Raw genomic sequence first — 18938 nt, forward strand, 5'->3', positions numbered from 1 at the left:
TGTATATGAATGCAATTTCTCTGTGTTAAATATAATCTTTTAAAATAAGTGATACTTCCCATATTTTACACAATAAACTGAAATGGTCAAAGTAACTGTCTTAAAAAATGCTAGATGACATGCATATTAAGCACCTGAAAAAATGGGTAGCTCAGGGTATCATTTCTTCTAAGAGACATGCAATACGTAGTCAGAGTAAATCTTCACAGTGGCAGTGACGATACCAAAGATACCAGGGCAGGAAGATTTAGAGGGATTAAATAACTATAGGAAGTTAGCAGAGAAAAATCACTGATGTTCAAGGCACTTTGTTTGATATCTGATGCCCAAAGGGACATACATTTTGATCAGCTATGATGTTTTTGGTATAGAAAATATTTGAGCATCATTGTATCATCATCCTCATTATTTATTTGTGCTGAAATAGTGTCTAAGAATCCCAGTCAGGAACCAGGGCCCCACTGCAGTAGGCACTGTACAAATCCAGGACAAAAAGACTCTCTTTGCCCCAAAGAGCTCATAGTCTAAATACTGTTTACCTTAACTGTAACTATACAGTGCAGTACATATAAGCCTAAATCTTACCCGCCATTGGTGTAAATGACAATTTCCCTGATTTTATTGGAGCAGGACTGAAACAACTTAGAACAATTAACTCTAAAAGACTTGATCCTGTAATTTGGAGTACAGATCTATGATATGATAAGTAAGGAACTATTGAGAACTAGAATAATACTTTACCCATAGTTTGTTATAATTTAAGAATCACTGAGCCAATTTCTTCCTTCAGTTATGCCCAGGCAACCACTTGGATATCAGTTACATCACTGATCCCATGGACTCATGTGGAGATCAGGACAGAATTTTGCCCAAAGTTTAGCAGTACAAGTCATTGGCTATCCATAATGTCATGGAAATAGGTTGCATTTATTGAGAAAAAAATACCAGAATTGCCCACAGCACAGCCCTCAAGTCCTATTTTCTGTAGCACGGGCTCACACAGCACAGAAGCTGGATATATTTGCTTTTTAATGACTATGGACTTAAATTGTTAATGTTGGCCTGAGAGCAACCCAGGTAGACCCATGATGCAAAAGAGTCCTATATGTGAGGATCTCTTTGTTCTGTGCAGAATAGGGGAGTGCTACTTCAGCAGTATTGTGCCCACTTCATACAGAAGCCTCTCCAATTGGGGTTAACATGGCTGCCACTCCAAGTGATTTGGGCATGGTTTGGGAGTCGGAGGAGCGTGAAACAAGATGGATAATGCTCTCTGTCACACTGTCCTCTGATCCGCACTTGCCCATTCACAAAATCCTAGTTAGAAGAACTGTATTACTCTCTCTGGGTCCCTTCTGAGAAGCCAGAATGGGACTCAGCCAGCGACAGTGTGGCTGTGAGATAGCTCCTGGCTCTGCACAGGGGTCTATAGCTGAACCCTAAAAATTCAACATTGCCACTGACTTTTGGAGAAGCAAAGGGGGAAATCTCTTCCCCACAGGAGATGCCGGTGGTTAGGAATGGTTGTGGCCTCAAAAAGACAATGCCTAGCATATATGGTCATATGATGTAACTGGGCTCTTTTCTCCATTTTCTCTTAAAAATATATCCTTGAAACTTCCATACGAAAATATTACACAAAAAGATTATTATAAAGGTTACAGAAATTAGGAAATGCCAAATTAAGGCAGGGGAATGATTCTGATTCTGTCTACTTGTGTGTGTGCATGTGTTATAATACAGTCTTTAATTACATTTTCACATATTATTCCAGAGAACCCCCTGTGCTACTCAGTGCAGAGGATGAATGGTGAATAAGGCATGGGTGTGTGGTGAATAAGGTGGGAGCTACACAAAGAGAAAGGGATACAGCTCAGGACTAGGATAAATGTGATCTAGGATCTTCTCCTGGCTTTGTTGCCCAACATCACATAGTCATTTCAGCTAAAGTTTGTAACTTCTGCTTGTATGTGTCTTATTTTCTGGATGCCCAGCTTGAGACACTGAGGGTTTGAGTTTCAGAAGTACTGAGCACTCAACTCCAAATGAAGTCCATACGAGCTATGGATGCTCAGCACCTCTGAAAAATTAGGTGTTTCAATTCACTACCCAATTATTGTAGCACCAAAAGTCAGGGGAATGCTTTTGCAAAGCTGGTCTCTAGTTTTCCTGTGTCTCAGTACCCTTCTGAGAAATGAGGATGATAACACCTTTCTATCTCAAAGGTACTCTGCAGCTTTGTTCATTACTGTTAGAAGGACTCGGGTCCTTCAGTAAAGAGCTCCATAGAAAAGCCCAAGAAGAATTAAAAATCCCTTATTCTGTGCATGTTTTGGATGTGTGCAACTAATAAGGTATGGGACCACACACTGACTGATGAGGATAGAGAGAAATATTGAACATCTGTCCCATTCCCTGAGCACCAGCCATACTGTGCACTGAATGAGGCAGGGGTCCAGTGGGGAAAAATTAGCATGAGATTATGTAATTTAAGACTGCATCATAACATCATATACACACAAAGGGGCCAAATTAGGGCAGCACTAATTCTGTCTTTTTGTAATTTTAAAATGCTTCACTTTTCAGTCTTAATATTTTTTTAAAATGTCATTCTTCTGCATGGAATATAAGTGCTATTTAGGAGGTTGTGATACAGTCTGTAACTGAAACAAATATAGTCTGAAGTAACTAATAAAAGTCTTAAACCAATAAAAGTCTTAATAGACTGCATATCTTGATCCAAAAAACCTGATTAGAACAGTGCATTTACCAACTGCTCACATGGGAATGGGCCAGGAATAATCATTTGAAGTAATATCTAATTAATCCTGCTTTGCAACAGATGTCAGACATATTCTCTAGTCTTCTGCACATGAATTTGGTTTTAGTAACTTTCATCCTAGTTAAACATGGTTGGCTCAATTCTCAGCCCTTTATCCAGTGTCGAACACTGAAAGCACTGGCCTAAAAAGGGTCACTGAGGATCAATTTATGCACCTGATCAGCAGACAGTGTAAGGGCAGTGCATCCAGCTCTATGCCATTTACTCCTCACACTCCACATTTGGAGCATCACTGGGGACAGGAGGGGATGGACTGGAGAGCCTGTAGCTCTGCCAATTCAGAGCTAGTGCACTGCTACCTAATTTAGTGATGTGGCCCTTGGGACCCTAGGATTGAGGGAGGCAGAAAGATAGCTCAAAGCCACCTTCTCCTTCATCTCCCTCATCTTTTTTTCCATCTTTGCCTGCCAGCCAGTTGGCTTGTGCACCCAACAAGCTTTTGTGTAACATGTATTACTGATAGGTGTGTGTGTGAAATGGCTACTGGTAGGGACAAGCAGATGGTCAATGTCTCAGCCAGACAGAGTAGAGCGATTCAGCTACAGCCCACAGCACCTTGCTGAGTTGTGTCCTGATGGACCCAGTCACAGGTCCTGTGCTACCCACATCAGTTAATTCAGTTCAAATTAGATGATGAATTTAGCTTTTCTTGTACCTCCTGTAGTTGAGAGTGTCTCTTGTATTTTTCTCCCTAAAAATATTTTGTTATATTGCCCTGCCCCAATGGCATAGTATTGGCATTGGCTGTCCTGGTCTGTGTAATGTCCTGCACTGATGCTCTGAAGTAGCTTAGGAATGTCATTTTACATATACCTCACCCAGCATTATTACACAGCCTGCATAGTTTATGCAGTGTGCATACCTTTCTGCCAAACTGCATTTATATAGCATGCATGGTGCATTATTCATATACATGTCCATGGCACTTTACAGACAAGTCCAAGGAGCTTGCAGTCTCAGACAAAGAACATAAGGAGAAATGATAAAAGATCATGAGGGGAATGGAAACCGGAGAGACAACAAAGAACAAAATGATAGAGAAAACTTCTGTGAAATATTAAATTTCTTTGTGTTCTGTCTGTCTCCTCTCATCCACTTTCCAACCTGCAGAGCTTCAAAAAGAGGTGAAGGCCATGCACACAGGTGAGTGCGCACAGGCCATGGAAATTGGGGGTGACATGTGGCTCTGCACTGATTATTTTGCACAGGGCTCCAACTAAAACAAGAGATGGCTCTGTAAGCTGGAGGGATGACTGAGCAGAAATGAAAAACAGGCAGCAAGGTCTGTTCAGCAGGAGAGAGAACCTATACATTCTAAACAAGGTACACTGGCAAAAAGAGTAAGAAACAACAAACTTTGCAGTCTGGGGATCCACTCAGTCCTACAAGTCAGCTAAAGAATCCCACTTTCTCCCCCAAGACTATCCAGCAGCTCTTTTTATTCTCCCTCCCTTGTACACCTTTCATAAGGAGAGAGGAAAGGGAAACAGGAGTTAACTCCTTGTCTATTGGGGCCAGGTAGTGCCACCCTAACCCCATCTGTGTTAACACTGGTCTTAGGTAGTTTTTTCTTATATTCTAAGTCTCAAAAAAAAAATCTATTTACACCCTTCTCATTATTTTTCTAAGAAACAGGGACCAAGAGTTTTGAAAATGACTAGTGATTGTGGGAGCATCAATTTTGGGGTATCTTATTTGAGAGTTTCCTAGGTTTTGCTACAGAATAAACTCTATGGCATGAGTGGTAGCCTTAATTTTGAGCTTCCCAGTTTTTGTAGGCTTGTTTAATCTTATAATACATGCAAAAAGTACAGTCATCAAAAATTGCCTTGCAGGCATAACTTTAAAATAAAAGATTGGCATTAAAATATGCAAAGTAATTAATCTACGTAAAGAACAAAACAACATTTACTTGTCTAAAACAGGTTGGATTTGAGTTATGCGCACAAAAGGAAAAACTTAAAAATAGCAAGTTTGATAACTTGAAAAACAGCTGAAATTATTTTCTTCTACAAAAATCGAGCTCTTGTGCTCAGACTTCATATGCCAATTTTCAGCCTAGAGTGAATTTTTATGGTCAAGTCATAAACGCCTGCAAATTACAGTTTATAGTAGAAAGGCTGACAGAGCCTTAATTATAGTGTTGCAAGAGGTGACATGACAAAAAGCACATTAACTCTTTCAGTAATACATGGCAAAGGAGTTCTAATGTTCTGCATCACCTTTTTGATCACATTCTGAAAAATGTGACAGTGAAACTTGTACAGAGAATACTACTCATTACATCAATCTAAATTAGCATCTCTGTAAGCACACTACATCAGTCTCCTAAATTGCACAGATACATACCTATTTCGCTAAACAATCTACTTTGCCTTTATGCATATACTGTATTTGATTTGGTTTGGGCAAAGGAAAACTCTATATTTTTAGCATAAATTTGGTATTATTGGGCCACTTTAAAAAAAACAAAGCAAACAGCCAACAATTTTCCATTTGCAATAGTACTGCTAACTCTAAACATTCAAAGTTCATAATTCAAGCCACCAAATTCATGGGTCTGTCTTAAAAATCCGGATATTTTAAATGTAATAGATTTTGAGTTCTTTTTACTTGCCTTCTAGTTTTTGAGCTTTTGGGATTCACATTTCTGAGCATTTCTTTACAGTCAAGACAAGAAACTTAGTAAGAAAAAAAAAAGATTTTCACTTATTCACATGATTCCAGAAGCTGGGACTTTAACAGAAACACCAAATGTAACTAAGACTTGCAATAAAGTTGTGAGTTGACAACACTATACATTTTGTGGGCACAAAATTGTGGATATGATTAGTTGTGGGTGTCAAACTACAGACTGGACTGAAACCTATTTAATTATATCTGAATTTAAAATTTGCCTCCACTCTTACCTAGGGTCCAGCTCTAGGAGGAGAGGGTGTTTAAAACTTCCTCATCAAGCTCTCTGCTCAGACTGCCTACAAAGATGTCAATTGTTACCATTTGTGCTAGCATGTTAATGATGGGGACACTGATCTATTCAAATCTGAGTTGTGTTGGGCAACTCATTTGTCATCATACTTATTTCTCTCACCATGACCATTAAAGGATAATGACCTTCACTATCAACCTGGGGGGTGTTTTTAGGCCACTGAAGTCAATGAAAGTTTTGGCATCGACTTTAATGGAAACAAGCCTTTGGCTAGATCTGAATGGATGGCTAGAGGCTATCCAATTACCAATATCCAGAGTCACCCACTTCCCCTAAAACTTTTTATTAAATAAGTATGAATGCCTGGAATATACTCTGCTTTTTAATACACCACCAGTATTTTATGGCTTTGATACACTGAGTATCATTTCATAATGAGGGTTATCTTGTTTTTTTAATGTGTTTTGTTATTTACTAGTAATTACGCCTATTACTGAGATTTTGGGAAAAAGTTCACACCCTGCAAGGATTGTCTCCTGAAGTTTTAGCTGTTCATAATGTGAACATCACCTGAAGGATGTTTTTAAAAATTACTTGGGACCATACATTCTATAAAAACAGATGCACGAATGAATCTTTAGACCCTTGGAGATCACCTGAAGATGAACCAAGTGTAATTATCTGATCCAGCAGAATACATTCATAAGACTCTTGCAGCAAATTTATGCTTGACTGTCTATGACATTTGGTGTGGACTGAGGCCTACAGGAGAAATAATTTCAGAAACAATTCAGTGTATTCAGCATGTAGAATATATTCATTTCTTCACATGCCTGTGATACATAGGAAAGGAGAGCCCCTAAAACAAAGAATTTGTAAGCTACTTGGAACAAAGCCCCATTGTTTTTGCTCTGTGTGTGCGCAGTCCACAGCACAAAGGGGCACTGATCCTGATTGGAACTTTTAGCAGGGTATTGCAATACAAATAATAAATTATTATATCAATGGATCCAAAGTGCCAGATATCCAGGAGGAAACTCATCCAAAAAGAGATGGGAGACCAGTTCTAAAACAACACAGGCATTGGTTGGATCAGTCCTTGCAATCAGTAATTATATTAGTACATTAGACTCTTTGGTACCCAGCTCAAAAGGAGATGCATGTCTTAGAAATACCATAGCTAGGTGTTAGATCATACCTGGAATTACACGGCCGTTACTCTGAAACCTGCTTATTTAATAAAGCCAACAAAACTACTAACCAGAGAAACCACAACCCAGCCAACTTAGGCTGTGTTTGTTAGTAAACATATTTAGTTGAAAAAAAGTAAAGAAAAATCTGCAGGCAGTGGAAGAGTAACACATGGGAATCACGGTTAAAGTTAATACCATGTTGGCTGACACACAGCAGCTTCAATTCTCTTTAATTAGTTCAGAGTTAAGTGACAAAGTATTTAATCAGCAAACTAACAAGTGCAGCAGCTGATTGCTCTGTGCGCGCTTGTGTGGGGATGTGACTGAAAAAAGTAAATAAAATTACTATCCTTGCTTTAAATGAAATGGAATCCCTAATTTTATTACAGTAGCAATCAGTTTAGAAGCATGATCAAGCAATAAAAATTGATTCTTTCCTGGTTTATTCCTTTAACAAAGTATTTCATTTAAGAGGAGACTATTGTAATTTAACTCTTTGGTTCCCCTGCAGATGAGTATGGGCCTTATTCCCATATATCAGGACACATATCTTGTGTGATGGGGATAATCCAACACCTATATCCTGTCACCTGTTATTTTTAAAACACAGCCATTTTTATTTGCAACTGACCAGATGATTGTGCCCCATTTTTTTAAAACTGATCTAGCCATGGTGATCCATACAATCAAGACTTCCAGCTTTGATTATTACAATTCATATCTAGAAATCAAGCCAAAACATCCTAAAAGTGATCCAACTGCTACAAAATACAACCACCTACCTGCTTAGTAACACAGACTGTCATCAACCACATCACACTTGTGCTCTGCTCACCGCACTGGCTCCCCATTGGACAAATTCCAATTCAAGATTTCTGTTTTCATATTCTAAGTCATCTATGCGTATGCCTCTAGTTACCTGAGAGATCATTTCTCCCGCTGCAACTCCCTTAACAGACTCATCCAAAATAATTTGTGTGTACACACTTATAAAGTATTCTGCTGCAGCGTGGAGCCCAGCTGCCTATTCCTTTTATTATTAGCAATCAGATTACATTTCCAGGACTATCTTTGCAAGAAAAAGGACTACAGATGTTCATTAAAAAAAAGTGTGATCCTTTACAGGACCCAAGGGTTGGCAGTGTCAGTAATCAGCTCACATGAGTTACCAACAACTCAACAGTGCATGATAAAGACAAAAGTAGAGTGTAATTAGTACAGATATTTTTGTAATGCCCACATCTCCAGAAAAATGAGGGCAAAGATGAAAGGTTAGGCCAGATCCTGAGCTGGTGTAAATCAGCTGGTATAAATCAGCAGCTTTCCAGTAATGTCAGTGGAGCTATACTGCTTTACTCCAGTTGAAGATGTGGGGTGAAATTCTGGCTTCACTGAAGTCAACAGCAAAATACCCATTCACTTCAATGGAGCCAGGATTACACCTCAGCTCCTAATGTTAGTCATTCAAGGAACATACACCCCATCTCTCTCTCTATCTCCAAGCATGTGGATATGAGCCCTGTAACATCACTGGAGGTAGCCCTAGCCCACATATGGTAACACGTGTGGAGGTGCAACTTTAGACTTCTATGATAAGGTCATTTACACAAGACCGGAATGTTGATACATTAGATAGTGCCCCTGAATCTAAATTGGGCTTTTCAGATTGGCAATTATGAAATTCAGTTTTGGGTATCTAGATTTATGGGGTAAAATCCTGGCCCTACTAAAATCAGTGGCAAATATTCCATTGACTTCAATGAGGTCAGGATTTCACCCATGGTAACTAATTTACAGCAAGGGACTGCCCAGTATTAGGCAGCTCAGGATCAGCATAGTGCAAAAGTGGCTTAAAACTACCTTCAGTGTCCCGCTCCTGAGTTGCACTGTGTACTCTTCAGCTACAGGTGAATATTGGGACCTCAGTTGCTAACTGTACTGCAGAGAGCAAAGAGTGGTTAGTCTGTGAAGGTAGACTTGGAAAACAGACCCTTAAATGTGGGACTGACAGGCTTTCTTTAGAAAGCCAACATATGCACTGGCTGCATCCGTATCTGAAATGTTTCCCAACTTGACAGGCAGGGAATCTACAGAACAGTGTATATTAAGGAGAGGTAGTTTAGGATTTGGATTTTGGTTCACTTCTAGCAATTTCTATAATGTTGTACATTTTTAGATAGGCATTGATTTTGTTTTCCAATAAGGGCTATGGATACAGCTTATCTTATGTCTTATTTTTATACAACCCAGAGAAAAATAATTGTAATTTTAAGATGATTCTGGCTACCTGTTTAGGGCTGGATTCTGCATTTTCTCCATGCAGTGAACCACCATCAAAGTCAATAGGAGTTTGGAAAGGCTATTGAAATGGATGAAAAGATTTTTTTTATAACTTTAATTTCTTAGAATTATTATCCATCAGGAAGAGTGCAGTAGAGAGCAAAGTAAAGATTTTTGTCATTTCAAAGGGGTGTTATTGACTGACGTTAAAGTGAAACATGGAAACAGATGGTGAAAATACAAAATCTCTGCCCTTAAATAACAGGGTCTGCACTGCTCCATCCCTTGAGTGCCTTCTCATTTCCCAGTGACCTTAGGAGGAGGGCTTGATGTTGAAAGTGTTTTCAATTCAATAAAATTGCTTTGAGATCACAAGTTGAGTGGTCTGTACCCTGCATGAATGTCAGGTTTGTCCTCAGCTATAGAGAAGTATGAGCACATTAGAGACATACGATTGGCAGAGACATATGTTATGAACCTTCACTCAGGCCCTAACTCATGAAAGCATCCCTATTCAGGAAGACACTTAAGCACATGCTTATGTCCCATTGAAATCAATAGCACATGTTGAATTGTTTTCCTGAACAAGGGTCTCGTTCAGCACATGCTTAAGTACTTTCCTGAATTGAGGCCAATGAAATATTGGTTGTAAATCACCTTATAAATAGTAGGACAAGTTTAAGAATCCATAAGACAATTCAGACAGAGACATTACTGAGAGTGACAAGCTGTTCTCAGAAGTGCATAGCAGGTGGAGCTAGATCAAGGGATATGAAGGGTGAAACCATGAACCTGAGGAGCTGACTTAACTTTTCTTGATTCGGTAGGCTATGAACTAGTATAATTGCAGTGGTATATTTACAGCATCCTACTCTTTTCTCAAAAAAGAATGATGGTAACTGCCGGCAAATGCTATCTTTTAAAATAGTTCTTTCTGTATTTGATTTACAGAGCTGCTTCAAACAAAGGTCACCTTCTAATAGTTTGACTGGAAGTCTCCATCAACTATTCCCCTAATCCTCCACAAACACATATACAAATTCTGATGAAAATGCTCCTGATTCTCCACTGCCCTGAACCTTAGTCATTTATACCAATGCACAGCGGATGTAAACTGCTGCCATTCTGATTTGGTAGTGTTTTTACATTCACTTTGCACTTGCGTTAAGGTAATTTGCACAGTTAACCAAACAGTGATGTCTGCTGGAAAGAAATAAACAAAGGAATCCATTCCCAGTTGCAAACAATGAACCAAATTCAGAGGTAAGTGAAGACAATATGTTGAGGAAATCTAAGCTGGTATAGTTTATACCATTTTTTGCCCTCGCCTACCCCAATGTGTGTGTTACATCAATTTAAGGTTCCCTTTAGGCCCCATTTACTTAGACTCACAGTCACTTATCAATGTATCCTGTAACTGACACTGCCTTCTTACATATTCCCTCTGAATTTAGCTCACTGAGTTTATATTGGTATAGAAAGACCACAAAAGAAAAGTACATCAAAAAGCAGTTAATAGGAAGGTGTGAGAATTAGGTATTTGATTATGGTGTGTAAGTGCCTTTAGGAAGAGAAAGTACCAGTAAAGGACTCTTTAACCAACCAAAGAAAGGTATAACAAGAATCAGTGGGTGGAAGTGAAAGCCAGACAAATTCAAATGAAAAATAAGGCATCACTATTTGAATGGTGGGTGTGTTTAGCCATTGGAACAAACTACACAGGGAAGTGGTGGATTCTTCATCTCTTGAAGTCTTTTTGAACTGGCTGCCTACCTGGAAGATATGTTTTAGGTAAATACATGTTACTGGGCTCAACACAGGAGTAACACTGACATTCTATGGCTTGTGTTATACAGGAGGTCAGACTAGATAATCTAATGGTCCCTTTGGGATTTAAAATTTGTGAATCCACGATTAAGTGAAAATGAGCTCACCTACTTTACCTTACAGCTTCCAGTGCCTTAGTATAGAAATTAAACCAGTTTAGACTTCCGACCTGTGAGTAAATGGACACACTGTGAACAGTTCTATCAGGGTCTAAGTGTGAGGATCTTAGTGTTAAATTACATTACCCTCATGTCAACTCTGAATTTGGCCTAGTGAGTTTATGTATACATTGAACTGCCTAATCCAATTCTTATCAAAATTACAGATGAGGACTATTTTGCAAGGGACTTAGTACTTCATGCACACATTTTGAACACTAAATGATTTTCTACATGATACCAGGGAGCCTCACGTCATTCATTGTTCAGGTAAAAACTTTAAAGGGGCAACAGGCTTTAAAGTATAAAAATATTTTAAAACAGGAGGAATGGACTGCTCAAGCAATTGCTAAGGGAGCTTTTAACTTTTAAGTGGCAGGTTGGAAGCCTTCCCATCTGAGTAGTGATAGAAAATTAGTACTATGTGATAGCTGATTGCTGACCTGTATGTGAAATGAATAGGTTCCTCGTTGATGGGTGCCCAGCTGATAAAACCAGCTACCATTATTGGCACCAGCACCCCTGCTAGTCTCAGAAGAAAGGAAAAGGATTGAATGGGAGTGATGACTGAACTATCCTCTTGCCCTTAGACTTGACCCCTCCAGTTCAGGAGTGAGGCACAAGTAGGACAGGTAGGGGACACGGATAGCTTTACAAGGGAAGCTTCTACCATTTTTGCACTTGCCATAGACACCTTCCAGACAATCAAGTATTATCTTTTCACCATTACTGAAAATCACTCTGAATAAGACCAATAAAATAAAATTCTATAGACAATCATTTTAGCTAATAGCGTTCCACAGCTTTAGTTTGCTTTGACTTTTTCAAGTTTTTGTTTAAATGAGTCCATCCAGGCTTATGAAGAAGAGCTACCCCTCTCTCTGGCAGGAGATCAAAGCTTCTGGGGAATTCTGGACTGTAGGCCATGGGAGGAGAACATATTCGCACTCCCTTGGCTTGGCACAGTATAGACACTATACACATCTTGCATAGGCTGGCTGATTTCTGACTGAATTAACAACCAGGTGTGGAGCCAATTTCAGCAGCTTCCATGGCACTGCCTGCTCTGGAAATATTTTTCATTTGAAACTGAACAGAGCAGTAAGATGAGCATAAATGCAAATGAGAATGATGATGAATTCTCAGAGAGCTCTTACTTCAGATTTTTAAGGTTATTATGGTATTAAATTGACATATGGTCAGGATGTAGGAAACATTCTAAATATACCTCCTCTCCTCCAGTTAAAATGAACTCTTCTGGCTACAGTGTTTGTACGTGGGGGGAGAAGGATGGGGAATAGAAAGAGAGAGACTACGAGAGTTAGTTGAGTAGCTTTCCAAAGAAAATATAGTATCAGCTACTTTGTGGTTAAACTGATTAGCTCTCTTATAATCGCATCTCAGCTGATGAACCTTGAGATCTTAAATCTGTAAGAGTCCTTTCTAGCTTTTTTGTTTCATTCTTTAAGTAGATTAAAAGGGTGATCCTTAAGCTGTGCAAACCACCTGTTGTTTGGGCCCCTAGCTAATATAGCTTTTGATGCAATACTTTGATAGCTCAGGAGTTTGATTTTCAGCAGGGCTACCTATTTGTGTACCTGAACATTTTGCATGTGTAGCATATTCAGAGCACTGTGCACCTCACAACTTCCAGCAGCACAATTAGAAGGCTCTTTGAATAATTGGGCCTTTCTTTCCAGCTGAGCCAATATTCCTCTATTCCTCTCTCCCTCAATTCCCTTTTAAAATCCATCAATAGTGACACTGATTTCATTGCTACAGATGTTCCTTGCTGTGGGACAGTCTCTTACCATCTGGGTATTTTCAGATTTAAAATACACCCTTCCACCTGCACACTCAGTTCATCAGAGATCATGGCTAACTGAATGTTTGGGAGAAGCACAGAGGCATCTGGGGCCTGCAGCCCAGATCCTCAAATGTTTCTAGGCACCTGACTCCCATTGAGCTCCTATAAATAAAGGAAGAGATGAAAGGCAGATCCACTGGAAGGGGAAAGAGAGGGAAACAGGACAGCCAGTCAGTGGCAGGCTGGGCCAGCCAAGCAGTCATACTAAAACTGGGACAAAAATCCTCATTTGACATAATCTGCTGGGACATTGTGGCAGCCACTTCAAATTAGGATGCATTCCTGAAAGCCACATTGCCTGGTCATCCTACTCAACTGTCACTCATTACAAGTGAAACTCCTAATTTTAGATCCACATACAATATTTCCATATGAATGTGGGATCCTCTAGTTATTTTTAATTATTTACAAACCTGAGGTGATAAAAAAAGGTTATTTTCTATAAAATATGAGTTAACCACCCATCATTCTGAATCTCCTGGACACCTTTTCTTGTCTCTCTCAGACTTCAATATGGCAAAGCATTTAAGGAATTTCTTAACTTTACGCAGACAAGTAGCTTTAATGGGACTAAACAAGTGCTGAGAGTTAAGCATATACGTAAGTGCACTGTTTGACTGCACCCATCTACTGTATATGTAGAGAGATTATGATGAAAAACAAATATGAAGAAATACAGTAGTATTTTCATCCACAATAAAGACTCTCTAAACCCACTAAAATGAAGTCCTTCTTATTAATTCATTTACCCTACCCCTTTGGAGAAGCCTGTGAGAATAGATAAGCTCTGCAGCATGACTTGAAAGTTGAAAATCCAGGTGAATGGCAAGCATGCAGGTCCCTGAGTCAAGGGATCTTGTATTGAAAATACCCTGTTGTTAGCCTCCTCATGTTTAATCGTGAGAAGCTGGTAAGTCCTTTTCTGATGTGTTGTGTATCCAATATTCTTCATTATCTCCTCTGCATTTCTCAGATAATTTAATACTCTTTTTGGTCACAATATTTTCCAATGTACCATGAATACATTCTCAAAATGATAGTTGCATATGGCTCCTGTGTCCTCCCTTTGACTTAGATGGTTTGAGAGAACCACAGTTATTTGCTAAAGATTTATCATAAGTATGTTTTGTGCTATGGAAATTAACAAAAAAAAAATCAAGCATCAATTTATCAGCACATTTCTGACTGTGGAAGCATGATTACCAAGAAACATCTGTAAACATATGGCCACTGTTCTTGATGAATCTGTTCCTTCATATCTTCTGACAGGGAGTGAGGAGGTCACTGAATTTGAGTATGAATGTGTCACTTCTGGATGCCGCTAGTTCTGATCTCTAGTAATCATCATTAACACAGAGTACAGCATCATTGAATATTTTATATTGGGAAAGGGATCAGTAGAATTAGCATATGTGGTACTAGGCATGGCTCAGTAGAAAAAGAATTGCCTGAAAAAGGTATCCACATGGGTGGTTTAATTGACAAAGTGCAGGACGAAAACAGAACAGATTACAGTTATGAGAAGCAAATTGTATTGGTTATAGTAGCAGTGGATGAAAAATGGATTAATCACCAGGTTCCTGACACTACAACACAGAACAAGTGAACAGCATAAGATTTCTTCAAGACTCAGCCTATTGTGCAGTTAGCCAAGGAAGATCATGACATCCATATTTCTGAATGCTCGAGACATGACTCTTAATGACTACTACAAGCCATCTTAAAGCTGAATTGTAGGAAACAATCAGCATCTTGATGAATAAACTATCAAGAAGGACAAAGGTCAAGATAAACTCCTCTATGGCATGATTCCTGTACAAGCTAATAGAGCACACACTCATGGCAGGAGGCTTTCAAAATGTAAACTTTGCATGCGCTTGTTTTGCATGGTTCTGTATTCATTGTTTTCTAAAAAGGCATATAGTTGTTTAAACAAATCTTTTAATCTTGGAGAATACAGTTTATATTGCATCAGGACATTTAAAGTTCCCTTATTTTTATACATTTGCAGAGCATAAGGGTTCAGTTTAGCTTTGGAATTTTGGTCTTTGTCTACACTGGACTTTTAGTCCCTGGTGTTGTTACATTGATGTCGCTGGTCCATAAAGTCTCCAGGCAAACACCTTCTGCTGCCCCTACTCCAGGATCTCCCCCCTAATGAATCCTCATTTCCCCACCCACTGAAGATGTAAAAAAAAAAAAAAAAAAAAAAAAAAAGGAGAGCTGTCGGGGAGGTGAGCTCTTCTAAAGCCACAGAGATCAGAGGTATCTTCCCTCTGCTTTTACCTCAGGTGAGAGGGAGTTGCACTCTCTCATTCTCAACTTCTGTTAACTCCTGGAGAAGGGACACTGCTAACAGCAGTGCAGGGCTGCCATGGTTGGCTGAGAGGTCTGGGATGCAATGTAGGGTGATGGCCATTAGTTAGTACTATTGAAGAGTGCCCTCAGTCAGAACTTGTGAGCAGCAGCAGCAGCCGGAGGCAACCACTTCATTCAGTGTGAACATGTTGGGCTGGGAGTGCAACTGCACTCCAGCCAGCTGGACCAACCCATCAGGCAATTACCTTGTCTCCTGGCAAGCTGCCTAGTGCAGGTCTGCCTGCCCCTGTTGACTAAATTCATATTGAGTTGAAACAGAGAGGGACTTGGCCACTACTAATTCTGTCTACAATTTTTAGTATAAAGTTTGGTATACCTCATATTATTACTGTGCGCTCGATGAATAACTGCAGTAACCTCTTTCCCAAGCTTCCTACACCCGAAATGGATAAACATTACTGATGTGCTATTAACGAGGTATTCACCATTTTTATTTTACAATATACTTAATGAGGGCTTTGTCAGTGGGTTTGCATTACACTGTAAGAATGATCAGGACCCACTCTCAGTTCTCAATGATTCTTCTAAATACATTTTTCAATTTTAGTATGTTGATCTTTAATAGTTGCATGAGTACTAAAATCCAAATTATTTTATTTTCAATTCTTACTTTATACTTATACTAATGTTAAGTAAACAATTTCTCCCTTCTTTTATTTTGACCTATTAGTCTGCATGGCTCTTGTCTTATTCAGTTGTAATCTCCTCAAATAAGTCAATAAATAAAACCTCTCTTCAGCAAGAACTCTTCATTGCATCTTATGAGCAATTATACTGCAGCTGAGTGGCGTTATATTACTAAGTACTGACACACAGATATAACAGCCTCACAGGAGAAAGAAAGCTGTTGCGTACATAAAGGGGGGTGCTAAAGAAAAGTAGACTTTTGTGAATTACTAGTCCCTGTTCTTTAGATGGCAATGCTATATTTCTTGTTGCAATAAAATATAAGAATACAGACCCATGAGAACAAAAGTGATTGCGACTGTATTTAATGCAGCTATTTGCATATTCTAGATGATAAAAGGATCAAATGAGACTTCCTTTAGTTCGGTATAAAAGGATTTTCAATATTGTAGTAATTAATTTTGTACTTTCCATAAAATACTCAGAAGTCAGACCATTTATCTTCATGTCAAAGTATCGCTAGAAATTAGCTGCAGCCTCATTGGAGTGATTATTAGTAATGCAAGGCAAATAGAAGCTGTATGACTGTTGAAAGTTGCAGGAAAGTTTGAGAGTTACCTGTATTGAGGCCAGAACAGAAAAGGAGAATAATTTACTAAATCTAAAAAAGGAGGAGGACAGTGTAAGAAATAAGTGGCCAAGTAGGTCGTCATGGCTCACTCTATACAGTATGGCACTTTAGAGACTACAGCTGTAGCTCACGAAAGCTTATGCTCAAATAAATTTGTTAGTCTCTAAGGTGCCACAAGTACTCCTTTTCTTTTTGCGGATACAGACTAACACGGCTGCTACTCTGAAATCTATACAGTGTGGCCATTTTGGAATTTCCCAGGGACAATGGCATTAGAATGGAGATCCTCCTGCTCCAGCAGCACAGGCCCCTAGCTTCACAGGGCCTATCACATAATTGAGCAGTTTTGGTCCTATCCACTGGAGGGAATTTCAACACACACACACACATTATTCAGTGAATTACAATATTAAAGGCAGCTTCCCCTAAAGAAGACATGAAAACTGAAACTCTGGGTAAAAAACCATGGAAACAACTGGAACTGCGCAGCTGGAAATTCCATATTTTTGCAGAAAACAGACTTCATCCACAAGCATGGCAGCCAGAACATTTCACCAGATATAGAGATTTCACTAATTTGAATTATGAAGTTTTATGTTCTACTGAAAGCAAGTTTGATTTAATCCAAAATCATGCTAGTGAGTGTTTTGAAGAAAAACTGTTTTAAATCTAAGGATTAAAGTATGTCAAGCAGAACTGCTTGATGACAGCCTCATTCTGTTATTTCAGACCTGTATAATAGTGCCCCATCCCGTGGGCACATGGCTTATTTATATCATTAAAAGCAGTCATTAACAATGAAACAAGCTCTTTAAACTATAGCTTTAATAACACCAATGAAACAAAAGCATTCAAAATAAAGACTTAGTAGCTATTAACAGGGCTGGCCTTACAGGTGGGCAACGTGGGTGACCACGCAGGGTACCGTGGTTGGGGAGGGAGGGGGAGTCATGGTCAAGAAGCAGGGCAGACCTGGGGTGCAAGGCCACAGAAGGGAGCTCGGGGCAAAGTGGTGGTGGGGGGAGCCCAGGGAGGCAACGGGGGCCTGGGGTTCCAAAATACAAGTTTTCATTCTTTCCTAAGGCCAGCCTTGGCTATTAAACTGATGTACTAGTAAGACAAACAAAGCCATGACCAAACAGATAGTTCTTAGGCTCAAATCTGGAGCATGCCAAACTTAGACTCTTGCAGATATAAGAATTACATAGGAAAAGTAATGCCAATACTAAAATTGGAAGAAAATTATCTTTTGCTTATTGGTATATTAAAATTAATGCCAATTTTACTTGCAAGCAGAAATTATTAACTAAAATAATGCCTCACCAGCAGAGGGTCATAAGCAGGAAACTGTTCCTAAGCAATATTTCTAGGTGCATTGTACATGTTCAAAATAATTTCCATTACAATGTTCCAAAAATATCACAAGTCTATAGATAGGTTGAGTGTATAATTTCTAAAGTGAATTTAACATTCTTTTCTATTGCCGTTTTCTCTTATGAATGTATAGAATACTCACCATGTAATTGAAGGAGATGTACATGCTGATCACTTCTAGAGTATATACTGTTGCTGAATGAAACTAATATGGTGGTATAAATTTCAATATCTATTCCTTTATTTTTGCCTATCCCTTAAATTCCCTTATCCTGCTATATAGCTGACACTTGCAAGACACTATTCTGAATGAAGCAGTTTCCACATATGACTATTTCAAAAGGAGAGTGCTTTCATGTTTAGTGATTTCATATCTATTCCTTTTCCAGCATTTAATTAAAATTTAGCTCACCAAGATAACTTTATGACTGGCAGGATCTCATTTGTTCCCATGAGGCATGCGAGTGACAGCATGTATATATTTATATATGTGATATTCATACATATACCAATACTAAATGCTGGGAAAACAACAAAAGCAAACTTGCTTACCTCTTTCCCTCCAAAACTTTGAGGTTTTGCAAAACAAGGCATCTGAAAAACAAAAGATTTGCAGTAGTATTGGTGGGATGAATATATTCCAGAATGTAAAAGACTTGGGAACAGGTGTAAATGGGTTTCATATATATATATATACACACACACACACACACACACAATCTGAAATGAAAGACCTTTGGGGTAAATATAAGCCCCAATCCTGCAAGCTACTCCACGTGGGTGCAGATGGGTTAGTGGTGGATAGGAGAGTTGCTGGTCTGGGGCCAGAGG

The sequence above is a fragment of the Lepidochelys olivacea genome, assembly GCF_965140295.1.
Source record: "Lepidochelys olivacea isolate rLepOli2 genome assembly, chromosome: 8".
In the NCBI taxonomy this organism is placed as follows: Eukaryota; Metazoa; Chordata; order Testudines; family Cheloniidae; genus Lepidochelys; species Lepidochelys olivacea.